General features: G+C 35.8%; 1 protein-coding gene across 1 annotated transcript in view; it reads left to right on the forward strand.

Moving 5' to 3' along the window:
* The window catches only part of LOC148951175 (uncharacterized), a 116988-nt gene that overhangs the window by 16114 nt on the left and 79109 nt on the right, over positions 1-21765 (forward strand). The gene's annotated exons all lie outside the window — the stretch shown is intronic.

Here is a 21765-nt window from a genome sequence, read left to right on the forward strand (position 1 = left end):
TATAGGATATTATTTTACCACACCCCATTTGGTGATAGATTTAATTTTAAAAATTAGCAGAGAGGAAATAGGTCTAATCACCGATGTAGATCAGCACCTTTTTGTAGAGTGTTCAATGTGGGGTGGGTATGTTTTTCATGGGGACAGCGTCTTATTAACCAATCCGAGCGGACAAAACAGCACCAGTCCAAATTTAAATGCAGTGTTCTTGGAAATGAAATCGTTATACCCCTCGGTAATGTCCCACTACTCTTTGCCATGTGGGAACTATCAATGGCTTGAGAATCCTTGTGAGTTCCCCGACATTACCACCGTCGAGGACAATGGGCCACAAGGATGGTTCTTTGAAGTTAACGGTCACATTCCGTTGGTGCTTCACGACTCCGTCAAAGATTTTGTATTTCCCTTTATCGATCGACCAGTGAGCAGGGGCTCTCTGAGCCCCTACAATCGATCAGTGGTTGAGGTTTTGGGGATGCACTGGACTCCCTGCAAACAGAAACTTATTGCTGATTTGGACCCTAAGGAGAATATCGTTTTTCATCATGTGCTTTTGCACTGGATTGTGAGCAATGGCTTCAAGATCACTAAACTTCATCGGGTCATGCAGTTCAATGAGCGACCGTACTTGAAAACGTTTATCGTCACCTTTGTCGATAAACGCTCTACGACAAATTCAAAGGTGGAGAAGGACATTTACAAGCTCATTCTAAATTCAGCGTTTGGCACATTATGAGAAAGTGTACTTCATAGATCTCGCTGTGACGTTGGGACTGACCCTCTAAAGTGCGCACGAATTATTGCCCATCCCAATTTTACATACTTCACTCGTATAGAGACTGGCTTGGGTCTTCTACACCGGCGAAAGCGAAATGTATTTCTGAACAAGAATATTGCAGGCGGCACTTCAGTACTGGAAATTTCCAAGAGGCTCATGTTGTCGTTCTTTTAGAATGTGTGCAAGGTGCACATGCCCCGGGAGGGGGAGGTTCAAGTTTACTATGGGGATACAGATTCTCTGCTGTTAAAGGTAAATGGGATTTATTGGGTGATTTAGAAAAGGGGGAACCCATAAGCTCGCGGATGGATTTCACCAACTGGAATCCATCATTCTACCCCGAGCTGGTGAAACGTCAAGCCCCCAACCAGCTATTAATGTTAAAATCAGAGACGATGAGTGATTTGATATCCAGGTGGGTGTTCCCGGGACCCAAAGTCTATTGCGTTGAAACTCATAGTGGGGATGAAAAGAAGGCGTGTAAAGGGGTGCCTACACATTTTGTAAAGAGCAATTTCAACATTAGCGTGTACAGAGACTGTGTAGAAAGTAGCCTAGTGCCGAGAGCACAAGTGCTTGCAATTCGCTCTCTACAGTATAGAAATTATACTGTGAGAGTGGAAAAGAATGCAATGTCGTGTATATCCGACAAAGTCTATGTGCTCGAGAATGGTGTGACTGTCCTACCTCATGGCCACTACCGTATTTCAGACCGAGTTGAATGCATAGACTATCGCAATCAACTTGGTCTGGATAAACTAACCTGAACTAACCGACTAACCACCAACACCAACCCGTTCATAAATTAACTAACCCAATCTAACCACCAATAACTCAACCTCAACTAACCTGTAGCAGCCGCAGTGACCGGACAACTATTGTTTTTTCGCCCCGCGGTTCCCGGGGAGGGGGGGCCCTTCCCGCGGCCACCCAGGGGGGGGGGGGGGGGGGTCCCACCCGCGGCCGGCCCGCCTTCGGCCCCGCGGTCCCTGGGGGGTGGGGGGGTCCCACCTTTAAATTCACCGTAATCAAGTTCAACTGTGCTAGTTCCCGTGTGTGTATTTTCAAGTGTGTTTTCTGTTTTGTTGTTGTCGTTGTATAGAAAAGTGTTTGTTTTTTTTGTACAGAAATGTGTTTCAAGATAATAAGTGCTGTTGTTGTTGTACAGAAAAGTGCTGTACAGAAAAGTGTTTTTTTTTAAAGACAATAAGTGCTGGTGATGGACAGAAAAGTGTTATCATTGCCGAGTTCATGTTGAACAAATAGAGTTTTCATGTTGACCATGAAATTTTGTCAACCGTTCTTGTTGAACAAGTGTTATTTTTATCGTTGCAGTTCATGTTGATGACAAATATTTGTTTTCATGCAGTGCCGAAATAAAAGCTGCCATGAAATATTGTTTTTTTTGTTGTTCTTGAATAGATAGATCTATGGGGAAATTACTACTTATTCATTGGACACGTATGATTTACAGTTAGTTGTAGTCCGACTGTTGTCAACAGCAGCAGTAGCATGTATTAATTTAAAACACCCTTCAGATCGTTTCTGTGCGGTCCCTCAGTGTCGGAGAAAACCACGATTTTAGCTAGAATAATTCAAGATTGTGATAAAATATTTTTAGAAAAGCCGAAAAAAATCTACTATTGCTATAGTATTTGGCAGGAGTCCTATGATAAAATAAAAGCTATTGCCACAATCATACCAATACAATTCATACGGGGACTTAATTTTTTCAATAGTATTGAACTGAACTCGTGGCTGATTATTGACGATTTGGCTGAATCCATTGAACAGTTCTCGCAGGAAATGCTACAACTGTTCACTGTTCGCTCCCACCATGAACAAATTTCCGTTACTCTGGTTCTACACAATCTGTTTCATCAGAGCAAATGTATGCGAACCCATGCATTGAATTGCACCGTCTATATTATCTATCGAGTCGTTCGTGATTCTAGCTCGCTAATAACTCTCAATAAGCAGATATACCCCGGCGCCCCTAAATTTCTATTGTCAGCATACATTCAGGCGACTAGCGATCCCAATGGTTACATTTTGTTGGATCTTAATCAGAACACACCCGAGGATGTACGTGTAGTCAACGACATTTTCAACAATGGAATTACAGTACATCTACCGGTGAACACTAGAAAAGGCTATTAGTTGCCATTATGACACTGAAGAAACTACACGAACAACGGCATTTATTTTCCGTTTTAAGCACTTCAAAACCTCCGCTTAGGAAGACTATACTCAAACATGGGGTTGACAATGATTTCATTAATCTAATATCTGAACTTTGTTTAAATTTAACTGAGGGCAATGTTCAACTGCCAGAAGGTGTTAGAAAACAGACAAAGCAATATCGTTCCACTGTACGCGCCTTGGATTTTAAAAAAATGTGTAAAATATTAAAAAGAACACGACTCATTCAAGCAGGCAGTAGCTTTTTCACACTTTTACTGCCAATAATTGTAGGACTTGTAAACAGTTTTTTCTAGAGAATGGCTAAACCATATAAATTGACACCATTTGAACTTGTCCTCTCGCCCATCGAACATTTTGAGGACAATCTAAGCAAATTCATTAAAGATGAGAATAGTGCCGATGATAAAAAAGTAATTTTACTCCAGAATGATTGCTGACGTATGGACAAACATAAGCCATCCCAGGAGAGACCTGCCGCTGTCGCCGATCTCCCTAAACATGAAACATCTCAAGAGTCTGCAGCAGTGCAATTACATGAGAAAGACTTGAATACGAGTGTATTGAAAATCGGAAATCTAGTGCCGCTGCCCAATTGTGAAAAGAGTAAAATATTATTGTCTTATATAGCGCTGTAAACTGATAATCAAATTCAATTTGATAATACAGAGAGACAAATTATAATTCAGGGAAAAAGTTATAATCTAGTTGATTTAATTTGTGATATGGTGACGAATCGTAAAGAAATTTTATCCATTGAAGATAGTCTTTACACCTTTCTGATTTTATCAAACTTCTACAAAAGTATTATTGTCAATAAGCAAATTCAAAAGAAACTAAGATAATATAGTCCTCCAACACCAACATCATGTAAAAAAGAAGAAGAAGATTCAGTATTTGAAAATATTAGCAGCGCCACGGATTTTACAAAACATGCGGCTGCTAGTCAAAAGTGACGACGAATTGATTCGCCCACCAGTGTGCAAAAGAGGAGTGGACATTACACTACGTGTTTACGTTCAAAATGGATGAAGTTCTGAAAAGTGTCTATTAAAATATTGGTGAAGCGGGAAGTTTAAGTTCTCCCAAAACGCTTTCCAAAGTCTCCGGCACCACATTGAAAAAAGCAAAAGAGTATCTAGAAAATGAACCGAGTTAAACACTACATCGGAATCATAGGCTTCGCAGTAAACAATATCGACAAACTAAAGCCTTTGTCCCTCTGCATATAATGCGAATGGATCTTTTAACTTTAGACATACTTCAACAACGTCACAATGCACCCTACAAATATATTCTGGTGGCAATCAGTATCTTAAGTCGCTATGCCTATGCCATTCCACTGCGTTCAAAGAGAGGTATTGAAGTTGCTCGGGCCATTGAAAGTATTCTTGAACTGGATTCGTATAGAAAAATTCAATCGGATCGTGGCAGTGAATTTGTTAATCCCTAGGTGCAAAGGGTTCTTTTGAAATATAATACAACACTTTATCATAGTCACAGCCCGATAAAGGCTGCATTGGCTGAACGATTAATAAGAACGATTCGTCTATTAATTTCAAGATATTGTACCCTGAAAAATACATCGGCTTTTATTCATGATTTAGATAAAATCATGTTGATTTATAATCAACGACCACATCGATCTCTGTCCAACTCAAGCCCTCGGGATGTTCACTACAATGAAAATACATTTGATGCTTTTCTAAAGCAATACTCCAATGGCAATGAAAAGAAAAAGAAGAAGAAATTCATTGTTGGTGATAGTGTTCGAATTAATAGAACCACCAATATTTTTGAAAAGGGGAATTATTTATGGAGCACCCAACTTTTTAAAGTGTCTAAAATTCTAGACACCGAGCCCACGACATATCGACTGCGAGACACCAAAGATGATGAGATTCTCGGCAGTTTTTATGAATATGAACTGCAAAAAGTTAGAAACACTAGTGAAAGTTATCAAAATGAAAAGATATTAAAGAGACGTACTCGCAGGGGTAAGAAACAGTTGCTTGTTCGCTGGTTAGGATACAATTCAGATTATGATTCTTGGGTCAGTGCTGAAGACATTAACAATGCCCAATGATTTCAATGTGACTTTCATGTCCAATGTTTCTGATCCTCTCTACAATGATCTGAATAGAACAAGTGATTTTTGGACGAAACTCTCCCCCACCATCAAATTCAACGGAAAGTATGAAGTGGCTCTTGTCGACTGTATTTTCAAAAATACCTAACGACATCCTGAGAAAGGATCGTAAATATGAAATAAAAATTAGACCCTATGATTGGCCGCCGCCACCAACAGGTGATCAAGATCAAATTCAAAAAATCAATTGGTTGGATTATCCATACATTGAATTACCCTACGAGGAACTCACCTGTATGAATGATTTATGTCGTTCTATCAATAAAAGAATTTCCGCTCGTAAAAAATGAGCTTTTCATTTCAACTATTCAAAGGAGGAGGGCAAGATATACATTAGTTCACCTATTGCCAGTGAAAAGGTTATTATCAACGATAATCTAAAGGATGTTCTTGGCTTTAAGCTCAATATAATCAATGGTAAAAGTGCCGGAAACACTAATTTCATTTTTGCTGACTATCCGCCTGCCTTCTCCACGGACACTTGCATATTTCTCTACGCTTCATTTGTGGAAATATCTCGGGTTGGCAATTCAAATGTTCCCCTCCTACGAGTTCTTGAACGAAAAACCAATCAAGAACATATTCACCACTACAATATAAAGCATCTTCAGTATAGTCCCTTAAACACTTGCTATTTGGAACTCTGTCAGTTAACACTAAGAACCGAATTGGGCGATCCAATAGCAATTTCAAAAGGTTTGGCTGTGATTACATGCCATTTTCGACCCATCGTTCAAAAGAAAGATGTTTAATGAAAGAGGGGTATTCACTTGTCCTGATATTGACTGCTATGTTAATACTCTTGGCCCAAAACAACAGGGCAATGGACTGGACTATTACAAAGGTCACTCGTCAATGTCGGGCTATGGTCTTGGTAGTTGGTTTGCTAATCTGTTTCGCTCTGCATTGCCCTTGGATAGAAAACATATTGTACTAGTTCCGACAGACTTTGCACTCTCTTCACTACACCATAGGGGCTATAGCAAGGATTTTAAAAAAAATGTTTCGAAAAATCTTAGGTCCAGTGCGCGAACCCTTGGCGAGAAATTAAAACAAAATGGCAAAGGTTTAAAAAGGTCGAGAAACAACGCATCGCTCATCAATCTCTACTCAGGTCGGAAACGAAAGACATCATCCCTCTTGCCAAAGAAAAGAAGGAAAAAGCCGATACGTGCTGTAAACAGAAGCTCCAAGAAGAAAATTGTTAGATCTAAACTAGATTTCTTCTCATAAAATGTCCTACCTGCCACATAAGGATTCTCAACCTTCAATCACCGCCTCAATGAATCTATTTAAATGCTGAAAATGTTGATATGAGTGTCAAGCATGGATACTATGAAAAATTTTATCCTCAACAACACCTCTCCGATAATATCCACTTTCAAATTTATTCCAATGAAAACTACTTTATGGACATGTCTTCAACATTTATAGATTTGCATATGAAAGTCCTGAAATCCGATAATACAATGCCAATTCGGGCCGATGGAATATCCTATGAAAATTGTTTATTACATAATTTATTTCGTCAAATTAGTGTCTACATCAATGGCACGCTGGTGAGCATAAGCAACAATCTCTCAAATTATACAAGCTATATTCAATTCATACTGATGACATCCAAGTCATACAAGGAATTGAAAGGCACCTCCAATGGTTATGAATATATTACTAATATTGACAGTACAGATGTACTTTAAAATGCTGCAACTAGTGAAGTACATCTAGTTAGAAAAATATATCAAGAAATATTTAATATACCCCAATGGCTGCCACCCAATGTTAAAGTGGATATAAAACTAACGCTTGCACCCTCCAATTTTATATTGAGAAAAGAACTTGCTGCCAATCCTGATGTGAGTCTCTCCCTCACCTCGGCAATACTTCATGTACGCAAACAACAGGTTATGAGTTCTGTTGCTTTGGCCGTGGAAAAACTGAGAGCCAATGGCAACAATATTAAACTACTTGTTCCTCATACAATCACCAATCAACGTCATATTGCCATGGGGTCACGCACCTTCACCGATTCATCCTTTATCAATGGTGAAATCTCGTCAAAACTTGCATTGGCATTTGTAAAAAGCGCTAGTGCAATAGGATCATGGACTGAATGCCCACATAAATTCGAAATGTTTGGACTTTCATCTCTTGTGTGCAAAGTAAATGGCATTCCACTCTACAATCTATCTTTTGATAAATCCTATAGAACAGTGTATGAGTTGACCATGCAAACCCTAGACCATGACTCTCAACTATTTGAAAATGGTATAACCGAAGAAACGTTCGCTAAAACAAAGGTTATCGTTGTATTGGATTTGTCTGGCACACAGGATATGAGTATATTACGTATTGGGAGTGTACGTTTAGAGTGTACATTTGCCGACCCATTGGCTGAGAGTATTGCACTAATCTCACTAAATCAATATGAAACCTACTGGGAAATCACTCCCGAAGGCAGTGTTCTACTAGACTTGGTGCCTTGAACACCAGTCAAACAATCAATGTATTTACTATGGACCCCTACATGTCTCAGTACAAATCCTATTGTCTGCCCTCGGACATTCTTTGAAAAATTCAAAGTGTCAACAATGCCTTGATTATTGTTAATAGCAGTCCGTCAACTGTGCTGACGGGTCATTGGCTGTGCATCTTTCAAACAATGAAGACGATTGAATTTTTTGATCCTCTCGGTCTACCCTATACATTCTACACACCTCACATCAGCAACTATATTGAGAGCAGTGGGAAAACTATTATTCAAAATCGGAAGAGGGTGCAGGATCTAACGACTAAAAGCTGTGGCTTCCATGCGCTACTATATTTTGTGTTCCGATGTCGCGGTTATACTTACAAGCAGTTTCTCCACATTTATGTTGACAATCCACGTCTGAACGACTTTCTAGTGGAAAATATCCTCTCAGACCTATATAGTATTGATTTCAGTACCCTAAGAGTAAAGTGCTTTAAAAATGTTTGTGAATTTGTTTATTAATAAAATGCATATATATACAACAATGTCTTTAAATCTTCACTTTAGATTTCTTCATCTTCAATGTATAGGCAACTGTCGTGAACCACTAATGCCGGTAAATAATTTGGATTCACTGTATATTGATCTTGATTGACTGCAAAGTCAGGGTCACATTTTCTACAGTACAATGTAACTTCACTCTTGTCATATCTCTTTGTATAGTCAATGATACTATTAGCATTCATATTATGAAATTCACGAGTTTCAATCTGTCTATTTGAAGCAATATCACATACAATGTTTTCAAATGGTGAATCACATTCGTTAACTGCCAAATAAAAATCACTTAGTTTATAGTCATAGTAGGTAGTTTCATCACAACGATGACGTAGGATACAGATTGTCTTGCTACCCCAACAGTTGAATCGTAAACCAGATTCCTCTTCCCAGAATAATCAAAATCAACGACGATACCAATCTCATAGAAATAAACTAAAATCACGTTTGGGATTCTTTCCAATCATAGCGGGGTAAGTATTCTCCCACTGATCACATTTGTCATAGTGACAATTGGAGCACAGGTGCCCTCTAGGATGAGAGTCACACACCTCCTCACGACATGAATTACATTCTTTAATTTGTACTGCATAGCCTCTATGTAATTTACAAGGATTACATAATTTACACTTTTTACTATAGTCATCAATAATTGTACAATTCTCACATTGGTTCCAACTGCCAAGAGTGTACATGCACAATGGACATATATAGAACATTTTTTGGTTTCCGATGTCAACTCACTCACAGCTAAAACGAAACTGATCCTCTTCGTTCGATAAATTCAAGGTGAGGGAAATGGGGGAGAGGAGTAGCTCTGTGACGTTACCTCTTTCGAATGATGGGGGAGCCATTTACATTGAATTCATTGGCGATGTTTTCAAAAGTATATTCGCGATATGATTCTGCGTTTTTCTAATTAATATATCAATGAATTAACTATCAGCATTTGAGTGACATTTTAAAAGTTTAATACTATAGACCAATTGGGGGGAATCACCCCTTAGTATATGGTTAATTGTTCCCTGACATGAGAATATCCCGCGTTGAAGAGATAACTTGGGAAAAATATCATCCAAAATCAAAATGTTTTTCCATAAACACTAGATTTGATGTAATTTTCTCTTTCTCAAATTTATTCATTTTTCAGTCCTTTCACTCCGACTGCTGACTCTAGACTGAGCCTGATTCTTTAGCCCTAACCAGAAAAGAAAGAGAACATTTTCGATTTTTAAAGAATTTTATTGAATAATTACAACAACATCAATAATACAGAGCATGTATAATTAGTGATACTGTTTATTGTCTTCAATATGTTTCACCAATGCACTTAAAGCACATTGAAGTCTATTCACATGTGCTATATCAACTTTAGCGGCAAAACATAATTGATCCTCCATTTTAAATTTGCACAAGGATCTCACATATCTTGCATATACTGCATCCCATTCCAGACAAAGACGTTATCCTTTCGTGATTTCCATCGCAATGTTTGGTGCTCTTGTACTATTATCATCAACTCCACTATCAACTTCTAATAGGGTAAAGATTCCACTCATCGCCATCAACACAAATATATATCCAAATGAGTAAAGTCAAAACTGTTCTTCTCACTCCTTGAATTCTATTCACAGACTAATAAAACTATAGCAAAAATCCTTTCTTTATATTCCCTCCGCCGCTAATATGTAAACAAAGCCCTCTGATTGGCTGAGAAGGAAACACGTGATCTAACTGTTTCCGGGAAACTCATAACATTTGCCCAAAACAACAACAACAACAAATGCTGTTTTCTATTTCTGGACACCATGACATTCGCCTCAAGCATGTACATGTCCAAAACAACAACAAATGCTGTTTTCTATTTCTGGAAACTCATAACATTCGCTGAGAGCGTGCACTTACAACAACAACAACAAATAACTCGACCTTAACATTCGCTGAGGGCGTGCACTTACAACAACAACAACAAATAAATCGACCTTGACATTCGCTGAGAGCGTGCACTTACAGCAACAACAACATTAACACCTTTGGAAATTTAGGTCATTGACCCCATTAGCCACGTGTTCTCCCCAGGGACTCTATGCCCATATATGGTGTGGGGTTCGGAGTAGAACCCCCCTCTCTACTGTTTACGTCCTTGCACATGTTTTTTCTTCTTTTGTATGACAGCATGAGCAATGTCCAGTTGTCTTCCAGTTTTTTTTTGTATACAACAGCTCGTCGTATTGCCTTCGGTCTGATTTTAATCGTCTGGTGACATCTTCTAGAGTATAGAATACACATCCATTTGTGATATGGGGCTGTCATACCTTGGCACTTTCCAAGCGTCTGGTGGTTGTATTTATAAAGGTTAACTTAAATCGATCAATAGTTATTAATAATTTATCATTATATCATTATTCTTTCTCATAGCTTGGATGTATTTTATTATTACTCTTTCTTTCTTTGTATGTGTATTGATTTTTTTTTTTTGTATCCCTTTTTTCGTGAGTTGGCTATAATAGCGTAGTATTATTTGTTCGCATTATTTTATTGGCTGTAAGAGGATGTTATCCCCCGTTTTCGTTCTTTTATTTATATTGTTTATTTTATTGACCAAGTCTTTTGAGTCCCGTATTGTCTAGTTGATTAATGATGATAATTGGCATCAGGTTGCCTCTTTCTTTCTTTTTGTATTGTTGGATTCATTTTTTTCTTTCGTCTTTCCCCATCTTTCCCTCGGTAATTATCCAATTTGAAGTTTTGTTATTGTTATAAATATTCAATAAATAAAAAGTTTAATCCTTTTGAAATCTTTAGTTTTTTTTTGTTGATAGCACTAATCTAACTGCATGTGCGAGAATTGAAGAAGAGTTGGTCCCAACGGTTTTGTATGACATAAGTTTGATTGAGAAGTACACTAAGTTGAATAAGGTGAGAATTACTTTCAACAAGTCTTAATTTTTTTTGTTTGCTAGTCCTAAAATTGTTATCCATAGAGAGATATTTTGAGATATTGAAATTCAAATATTAATAGAGTGCATCTGACGAGGTATTTAGGCATAATTTTGGACACGACGCTGAGCTTTCCAAACAATATAAATTTTATGCTAGCTGAAATTACCCGTATTGTTGAAATTAGTATAGAATTAAAGTTTATCTAGCCGAAAATTTGTCTTTGACATTTGGAATTTCCACTTTTCCTTTGTTACCTTTTATAATATTGTTCAGTATGGTCCACAAATTTTCAATCGCGTTTTCAACGCCTCAGAGCTTTGCAGAATTTGGCCACAAGGATATCAGCCTTTTATAGACGGAGATATTCAGTGTGAAATGTATTGAAAACTGAAAATTTAAAACTAATGTTTAAAACTGAACACCCTTCCTCTTGTATGTTTATTCCTTTTATAACAATCAATGCTAATGTTTGGTAGTCACCCTTAGGAAACAGAAAACAATCAAATGAAGACACATCCGTGATCATTTTCCTCGGAATAAATGCAAAATTTTGTAATTTTGTAGATAGGGGCTTGAAACCTTCGCAATGAGGTTCTCTGATGTGCTAAATTTGATATTTTTTTTTGTAAGAAATACTCACCCTTTTGGAGATGTTTTGTGATTTTTTCTGTTTTTTAATTAAAAATTAAATTTGTTAAATAAATTTGTTAAATAATTGATTTAACTAATTAATTATTTAATTAATATTTTAATTAATTAACTAATTAATAATTAATTAATTAATTAATAACAGAATTTGTTAAATAAAAGCTAGGATTTTGCTCCTGTTTTTAGAGTTTTCGTTACTATTTAGACGAGTCGGTCCCTACATATATTTCGTCACTACGAACTGTTTGATGCTAGCTATAACTCCTGAGTCAGTTGAAATGGTCACCACTTACACTTAAAATGTATATTAAGAAATATTTAGGAAAAAATTTAACTGGAATGTCTACGTTATCAGTGATATAAAATCTGCAGCAATTCGAACTCTGATGACGAAGTTCTTTGTTTCTACCTTGCTATTCAGTGGTTAGCAAAAGGAAATGTTGTCAGTCAAGTCTTTGAGCTAAAAAGCTAAATCAGACAGAACTTAGAAATGGAAAAAAGTCATGAATTTTCGATATATTTTAATGATGAGACCTGGATAAAAAAAAAGCAGCTTATTAGTCCAATATCTTAGATCAGATGAATGAGGAAAATCTGAAACTGTTAAACAAAAAAAAAAAATCACATTATTGTCTTCAAAGGCAATATCAAGGTTTCCATATTACAGCTGCAAAATTGGCACCGTAAACTAATTCTTATAAAATCTACCAGGTTTGAACATCTTTCCAACGAAACTGAACAATTAAAAATGAGGATCATAGACTGTCTAAGAGGGAAGAAATTAATAAAATCCCCAAGGCCTTGGATTTGCAACTCAATATTATTTCCTGGGATTCCCTGCATAAGAAGCTAATTTAATTTAAACTCATTTCGTGTGTCTTTGAATGTTGCCGACAAAAAATGAATGAGTGTTTAGAGCTACCAAGTAACTCCTCAGTGCCTGATGTATTCGCAAAAAAAAGTAATCTCAATTTCGGCCAGTGCAATGTGCCATTCATATCCTAAGCTTTTTATGGTTTCTTCCAAATATTATTGCCCTCTACCTCTACTTACCTCTGCAAAGATGAATTTTCAACTCTTCTGCATATCAAGGCAAAAGGCAGGAAAATCGCGATGTTAAAGCCATGCCATTGGCCTTGAGTTGATAAAAACACTGCTAATTAAAATACGAATTTAATAGAATTAAAATACTTGCTAAACCGATGCAAGATTAAGCATCACATTACTAATCAACGCTTTATAAAATTACCACCTCTTTGGTTTAGTCTGAACGTATATTGTAATTGCCTTTATTTTATGTTTTTTAGATTTATGATGGAAAATAAGGTTTTTGATTTCGTTCAAGGTAGGAATTGAAGCTAGTAGCTAGTTTTATATTAAATCAGGAGATAACCAGTGTTGCGTTCTATCCCCATTTGTATGGATCATTCTGATGGACTTTGTCCTAAGGAGCAAAACAAAGGTAATGGTAGAACACAGAATCAGATGGGGAAGTAAAACTCTCCTAGATTACATTATGCTGATCATTCAAGCATCCTAGATGAAAGTGTTAGTAAGATAAATGATTTGTTAGAGCATTGGCGAGTTTAGGGTGTAAGAATAGGTTTTAAAAATTAATTTTTAGAAGACTAAGTCGCTATGACTGGGAATTAGTGAAGGTGAAGAGGTGATATTGCGTAACGAGAAGATCGATGAAGTGGACAGCTTCATTTGGAAGAGTAGGAGTATAAGTCTGCCAACCTAGTAAAGGCAGCTGCAACCTAGTAAAGAGCGAACTACGGCCCATAGTAACCAAAAGTTTAAAACACGTTTAAAAAAAAGTGCCTAGTAAAAAAAAATTTACATGTGACACTGATTTAGGAATGGTAACTATCGTTTCAGTTCGTATTAAAAATAAAAGTTTATTGGGAAACGAAATTTATGGTTATTTCGAAAAAAGCCTGAAACCCCCCGAAAAAGGCGTCAGATCAAAAGTGTAGCATTGGAATCAGCATAGTCGAAAACCTTATTAAGGGAAATTACAGTCCCCAACCTTGAAAAACAAGAAAAATCACATTTTTGTATGGGTAGCACTGATCTGTCTAATGGCTCATTAGAAAGCTGTTTCTCACATCTACGTGATTTTTATAAATTCCACCAACTGCAAGTGCCATATGGCACAAAATAGCACATTATCTGCCATTTCTCAAGGGGTGGGGCTAGCGGGATAAACAAACATCGTAGAATGATGTTTAATAGCTCACATTGAAGTTATTTCTCTTACCTACATTTTGTTTATAATTTCTACCAACTGCAACTGCCAAATAAGCCTAACAATTGCACATTTAATACCATGTCTCAAGTGGAAAATCTAGGGGTTAGTGGACTGCCAGAACTCCTTAGAGAGATGTTTAATGGCTGATTTGAAAGCTATTGCTCATATCTACGTGATCTAAATCAGTTTTGCCATTAGTAGCTTCCAAATAGCACAAAAAAAGGCACCTTTTGTGCCACTTCTTAAGTTGAAAAGCTTTCAAGTATAAAACGGAACCATTGTAATAATGTTCCAAAACTCTTAACTGGAGATTTGCAAGGGACCCTTCTCATATACTCCCTTTCCCAGCCCCATTAGTAAGTCTCATTAGTCTGTTGTGAGAATTTACTATAAACTCTTTAACATGGTCAGAATCAAAAGTCCAAAATCATGTTAAGAAAAAAACTGCCTAGTGAAAACAAATAGCTCTCTGATATATATTGAGGAATGATGACTATTATTTTGGCTCGTCTTAAAAGTAAAAGTTTATTGCGAAAACAAATTTATGATGATTTCGAAAAAAGGCCTGAGACCCCTCAATAATGATGTTAGACCAAAATTATAAGTGCAAAGTTGAAATCACCAGGGTCAAATCCCTTGTACAGAGAAATTGCAGTCCCTCTCCTTGAATAACAAAGAAAATGACTTTTTCCTTGTTGTAGCACTGATGCGTCTCCTGTTTGTTTGTTTTTTTTTTTTTTTTTTTTTTTCTTTTCTTTTTTTTAGCAAGGCTAGGGGGTGACCAGAACATCACAGAGAGATGTATAATAGATCATTCAAGCTAAAATTAAATTTGTTAGTGTCCTTTTGTGTCCTTTTGAAATTTGGTAGTGTCATTTTTAAGTGACCAAAAATATCGGAGGGCAACTAGCCCCCCTTCCCTCCCTGAAGGTCCCCGCCCCCCAAAGTCATCCAATCACGATTTTGAGATAGTCATTTTGTTCAACATAGTTCAAAAGTCAAATATCTTGGTTTTGATGATGATACGACCATCCATTCTCCCTGGAGAAAGGACTGCCCACTGTATCGGTATCGGGCGTAATTATATTACGCGTATCGGCTTGAGCGTATTGTTATTGGGTGCATTGGTAACGCATCTAAACAGATGTTTAATAGCTCATATAAAAGATATTGCTCATATCTACGTGAGTGGCGTAATTTCGTCAAAATCCTGAAGTGTGGGGGGGGGGGGGGGCAAAGTTAGATACAATTTTTCCAAATCAAGTGATAATGATAGTGAAAATGGAAAAATAAGTCATATATGACCATAGAGACAAAGATATACTAAAGGAAACTGACCTGTTTCTCTGAATTCCTGAATTATAAAGGCTTATCTTAGTTTTGACAAGATTTTATTTTTGCAGAAACAAAATTTCAGCCGGGGCGGAAAATGAGGTCTGGGGGGCAAACTTGGGTCTGAAGGGGGCAGTTGCCTCCCCCTACACCACGTTAACTACACCCTTTCAACGCCCTTCCTATAAATTCCACCATCACCGATTAACTTAAAAACACACAGAGAAATTGTTAGCATTAGTCTATGCCCTCTTGAAAGAAAAGTTACTGGTACTTATGTATTATACAAACACACTCAAGAAGGGCTGTTAATGAAAGATGCCATAACATGATGAAAATATAATACTTTAGTTTATATAATAATACAATTTGAGCTAAATATTTGCACATTAAGGGGGAGGGGGGGGTAAAGTAAATCTCAGATTGGGGTTAAAAACCTAATTCAACCTAATCTTACCCCCACCCCCCCAATGGGCAAACATATAGCCTAAAGTATACAAGTCCAATGCATTCCGTCGCCCGTCATTTATCCTTGTGGCTATGAAATCGGTTTGATCAGATCGTACATTCAGTAAACTTGTTGACTGTTTGGTATCATGTACTTGCTTTTTACCTAGTAAAGAGCAAGCCACAGCCCATAGCAACTAAAAGTTAAAAAAGGCGTTTTGAAAAAAACTGCCTAGTGAAAAAAATTGCCTTCTGACACTGATTAACGAATGGTAACGGGGTTAATGTCCAAGAGGATGTTCGTGTTCGGTGTGGAGTATGCCAAGGAGGCGGGTTATCCCCTAATGTTTTTAAACTTTGTGTTGCTACAGCGCTCTCTAAGATAGCTGATACTTGCTTTCTTTGTTTTTCTGATGTATCATATATTGCTTACGCGGATGACATCCTAATTATTAGTAGGAGCAGATTTTCTTTGTCTAAAATGGTGGAAAATGTGAGAAAAGGTTTTTTAGATATTGGACTTAATTTAAATTTTGAAAAGTGCGAGTATCATTGTTTCAACGGTAATGCTACGAAATCTCCTATGAATTGAAATTATGCTTCTATACATTCAGTTGATAGCCTATGTTGGCTTGGTATTACTCTGTGTTATACTATGTTTTGTTTTTGCCAGTCAGCTGTTAGGGACGCATGTACCAAGATTAGATGTGGCTATTCCAATATTGTTGCAAATTGGTCGAAATACAATCGCAATGCTTTAGTGTTGCTCTATTCTGTTTTCTGTGACCATGCTATTTCAGGTATTTACATTTTGCTTAGGAAGAATGACCTATCTAAATTAAGGAAAGTCTATTATCCGTATTGCAAATTTTTGCTGTATCTTCCGTTGTAATTTCGTAATCAACGTATTATCAGAAAGTATAACACACCTGACATAAATGAAAAACTTCGTGATTTACATATAAAACTGTCTGCAAATGCCTATGAAAAACTGTCCCCTCACCATGGTCTCATTCATTCGTTTTGTTTTATGGTGGTTTTCTCTGCGCTATGACTCCCAGGCCTCAGGTATGACTATCAATATTTATTGGTGAAACTTGTATAGTTCACTAAGGAGTAGCATTCATAAAGACGGGTTAAATTTTATTGCTTTCGCACCATTTTATTAGAGTTAAAAAATTATAAGCCTTATGACTGAATTAACTCATAAACGTCAATTTTGCTACCTAGCTTCAGAAATAAGCAGAGCTGATTGAATTGGGATTTATTTAGTTTTAAATATAAGTTTAAAAGGGCTGTATATGGTTTATGTTATGATATTTTAATATCTTGGATATGAGTTATGAATAATATCGTAACAGCTATTATGATATTGGTTCTACCTGACAATACACATAATTCTGTTTCGACGATAGGAATTCGCTTATAGTAATAATTATTATTATTTTTTTTTTTTTTTTTTTTTTTTTTTTTTTTTTTTTTTTTATTATTATTTTTCTTTTTGAGTTTATTTAATATAATTAATTAATTTAGTGTATTTATTCTAATTTTTTCTATAGTTTCCATTTTATCTATATTTTCTTTTCTTCTCCTTCATATGTGAGTAAGTGATCATTTTAAATTTTCTTTTGTTTTTTATTTTGTTTTTTTATCTCTGAGTATGTAATTCATATGTCTTCCCTCTTTGTACAGGCCAATGAGCCTTTGAGGGATTAATAACATGTAATATTGTATGTGGATTTAATGAAGAATAAAACTTATCTTATCTTATCTTATCTTCGCTGAATTTTCTTTTTATTTGTTTATCTTACTTTAAGTGGTGTGTATGTTTATTTTTCTTCCCTTTTTCTCTTTACTCCACTATTTTTCACATTTTTTGTGCAGTGGGTTATAAATAAATTATTATTATTAGTATTATTCACTATTATTTCGGTTTGTCTTAAAAGTAAAAGTACATTGCAAAAATAAATTTATGGTGATTTCGAAAAAAAGCCTGACACCCCTCCAAAATGGTGTCAGATCAAAACAAAAAGTGCAACGTTGGAATCAGAATTGTCAAAAACCTTATACAGGAAAATTACAGTCCCCCTCATTGAAAAACAAGGAAAATCGCTCTTTTGCATCGGTAGCACTGATCTGTCTCCCTTTTTTCTGTTTTTTTTTCTCCATGCCTAGCGGGTCACCAGAACATCATAGAGAGATGCTTAATAGCTCATTCAAAAGCTATTTCTTATATCTACGTGCTTTTTATAAACTCCGCCATCTGCAAGTGCCACATGTCACTAGAATGACACTTTCTGCCATTTCTCAAGTGCGATTTCTGGCGCTAGCAGGCTACCAGAAAATCGTAGACATATTTTTTATAGCTCATATAAAAGATATTGCTCATATCTACGTTCTGTCTACAGGCCTAAATTCCACCATCTAAAATTTCCAAATGGCACTAAAAACGGTACTTTTGGGTCCTGTCTCAAGTAGAAAACCGAGGCTATTGGGCAAGCTGAACTTTTAAGAGTTATGTTTCATGGCTCATTTGAAAGCTATTGCTCATATAAACGTGTTTTTTTTTTTTTTTATCAATTCTACCATTAGTAAGTGCGATATAGCACTAAAAACAACACTTCTGGTGCCACCTCATAAGTGGAAAAGCTCCGAAGTACAAAACAGGTACTATTGTCATAGTTATGATCCAAAACCCTTAACTGGAGGTTTACAAGAGCCCTTCCCGCACCCTCCCCCTCCCAACACCCTTAGTAAGTTTTATAGATCGTCGGCTCACCAGTAAGCTACTGAAACATTAGCAGGTTACCACACCATTATAGATAGATATTCAGTGGCTCAATTATAAGTTATTGCTTATATTCACTAGGTTTTTACAATTTCATCTATTAGATTTCACAGATTTCAACATGAACTAGTTTCTCTGAAGAATTCACAATTAACTCTTTGTCACGGCTGAAGCATTAGCTGCAACCTAGTAAAGAGCGAACCATAGCCCATAGTGACTAAAATCTAAAAAACTTTAAAACTGTCTTTTTACTTATTTGTTTCCAGGCCTAGTGGGTTACTAGAACATCATAGAGAGATGCTTAAGAGCTCATTCAAAAGCTATTTCTCATATGTATGTGGTTTATATAAAATCCACGATCCGCAAGTGTCATATGGCACAAAAAAGGGCACTTTATGCCACTTCTCAAGGGGCTACCAGAACTAAGTAGAGTGATGTTTAATGGCTCATTTGAAAACGTTTGCCCATATCTACAGGCTGTTATCAATTCTACAATTCATAAATTCTCACTTACAGAACTGAAAACAACATTTTTGGTGCCACTTCTTAAGTGGAAAATCTTGAAAGTATAAAATGGTATAATTGTAATAATTATGGTCCAAAACCCTTAAATCGAGGTTTGCAAAAACAACTCCCGCAGGTTCCTCCCCAAAAATATTATTAATATATTAACACCAATATATTAAGTTTGTTTATTAGAGGCGTGGTTATCTTAGTATAGCGCTGGACTTCAAATTAGATTGTCATATTTGGTTCCTCCTTGAATTTTTTTTTCAATCATGGTTTGTCCATTCTTATCATTACTTTTTAGATAATCCACTATTTTTGCAAATGTGATGTACTCATTTTCACAAGCATATCCCGGGAAAACTCATTTTAGAGCTATTACTCATATCTGCGTGATTTTTATCAATTTTACCATCTATAGGTGCCATATAGCACAAAAAACGGCACTTTTGGTGCCACTTGTTTGGAAGCATAAGACGGTACCATTGCAACAATTATGGTCCAAAGCCCTTAACTGGAGGTTTATAAGAACGCCTCACATATACTCCCCCCTCCAAACCCCTGTGTACGTTTCATAAATCTTCTACTCATCTTAAAAGTAAAACATTATCGCGAATACAAATTAACTAAAGCTAAACACTTTTCAACTAAAAATCTACTGAAAATCCAGCTTGAATTACCAACACTTTTGAATTAAACCTTCAAATTTCACTCTGCGATGAAGCCTGCGTGCTAGTTCTAATGGCGGTAATTGAGGAGAAGGGAAGTCCTTGCTCCCCAATTTTTTGCTCCTGCCTGGGTTCTGAAAAACACCTTTTTTTTTGGTTATTTCATTGAAAAAGGCACTTTTTTCATTTGCATTAAATGGGTGGAAAAACAGAAAGTGCACTTAATGGGAATGTGCTATCAAGTCAAATCTATAAAAAGTGACTAGGCATAAATATAAGCTTCTAAATGCGCCCTTAAACAGTTTTATAAATTTTCAACTGAAACTAGGGAATGACATTAAAACTTAAAACGAACAGAAATTATTCCGTATAAATAAAAAAGATCATGGCAGGGTTTTTTCTACATTAAATTTGAATAAAAAACGAGCAAAAATTAATGTAAAAAAGCAAGTTTTTCCAGGGGAAATAAAGAGCGAAGTTGAAACGGACAAAAACTATTGCTTCACAGTCTATCTAATACATATCAATTAAACTAGTACAAATAAAACAACTAATTATGTTTTCCTATGTTTCTAGGATTATAGAAATCTAGCGCTTTACTAAAAACACAAAATAAAATAGGAGTTTTGGTACAGTAAAAGCAAACCAATTAAGGACACTTTTTACAGAATAAAACTATTATCAATCCCCTTTAGGATCAATCCTCTTTAGGATAAATAACAATTCATTTTAGGATTGCTGCTTTATTTATTTTTTTCTCGTTTAATTGGGTATCGCTTCTGCACGATGGCTCATTTCAATGCATGGCTGTCGTTTTGGTTTTAAAAAGGACATCTAATGATTACTTTGTAGACATGTTCGAAGTAAAGCCATCTTGATAGCATTAGGATTAGGACTATAGACGATTGTTAGGACATTTGAAGATTGTTTATTAATCACTATTGATATTACAGCTTATAGCACTATTGAATATTTTTCCAAAATTCTATCTGATAAATCAATCTAATAATCTCTGTGCTGTTCAATTACTTTGCGGTTATTAGAAAAATATTTAATTCTACGCTTATGTTTTTAAGATAATTTTAATTGTATATGGAAAGTTACTGATGTTACAACTGGTGTAAAACTATCAAAAGCCTTATAGATTAGTTTATTGTTGTCAGTCTTCATAATCACTTTTGACTCCCAAATTAATATTCCTGTTTTTAATACTTGATTTTTCGTGTTTACAGTAAAGCGCTAGTTTTCTATAATCCTAGAAACACAGAGAAACATAATTAGTTGGTTTATTCATACTATTTTGATTAATATATATTAGACAGGCTGTGAAGCAATAATTTTTGTCCATTTTATGTTTCAACTTCGCTCTTTACTTCCCTTGGAAAAAGTTTGTTTTTTTAGATTAATAAGGAATAAATGCTTTGCGTTCGGAGCCGATTTTTTTATCCTCATTCATTGTTTTTATAAACTGTGCCTCATTTTAGTCACTCTGACTGATCCCCCCACCTTTGTATTTGTTGGATAGAGGATATATCTCATAGCCCCAAAGAGCAAAGTTGGACTTTTTTTTTTGCGAGAACCGGGGTCCGTAATTTTGATGGAAATCAGTGTAAGAAAATCAGGACCGTAAACATAAATATAAGCAGCGCCTTTTAGAGTATTTTTCCTACTACTTTGCACTAAGTCAGTAAACCTCACTTATCTTATGAAAAATACAATGTTACTGAAGGACGGTATCTTATAAATAATCGGAATTTTAAGAGAAGTAGGAAGCCAAACTTTATTTAATGCCTTATTTATTGTTGTTAAAAACTAGTAACCTTTTTAATGTTTATCACCTAAGTTTGAAAAAGGATTTTTTTGTAAAGTTCATTGTGTGTTTTAAAAAAAATTGCAGAAACTTTACTGAAAACTGACTTTACTAAGAAGTTTTTTAGAGAAATTAGATTCGTATGCTAAAAGTTATCGAAAAGACGGCGGGTGAAAGTCTTTTGAAAATCTTCCAAATTTGAAAATTA

Source organism: Artemia sp. Qi Xiang Cuo, chromosome 6 (assembly GCF_049724085.1).
Source record: "Artemia sp. Qi Xiang Cuo chromosome 6, ASM4972408v1, whole genome shotgun sequence".
Lineage (NCBI taxonomy): Eukaryota > Metazoa > Arthropoda > Branchiopoda > Anostraca > Artemiidae > Artemia > Artemia sp. Qi Xiang Cuo.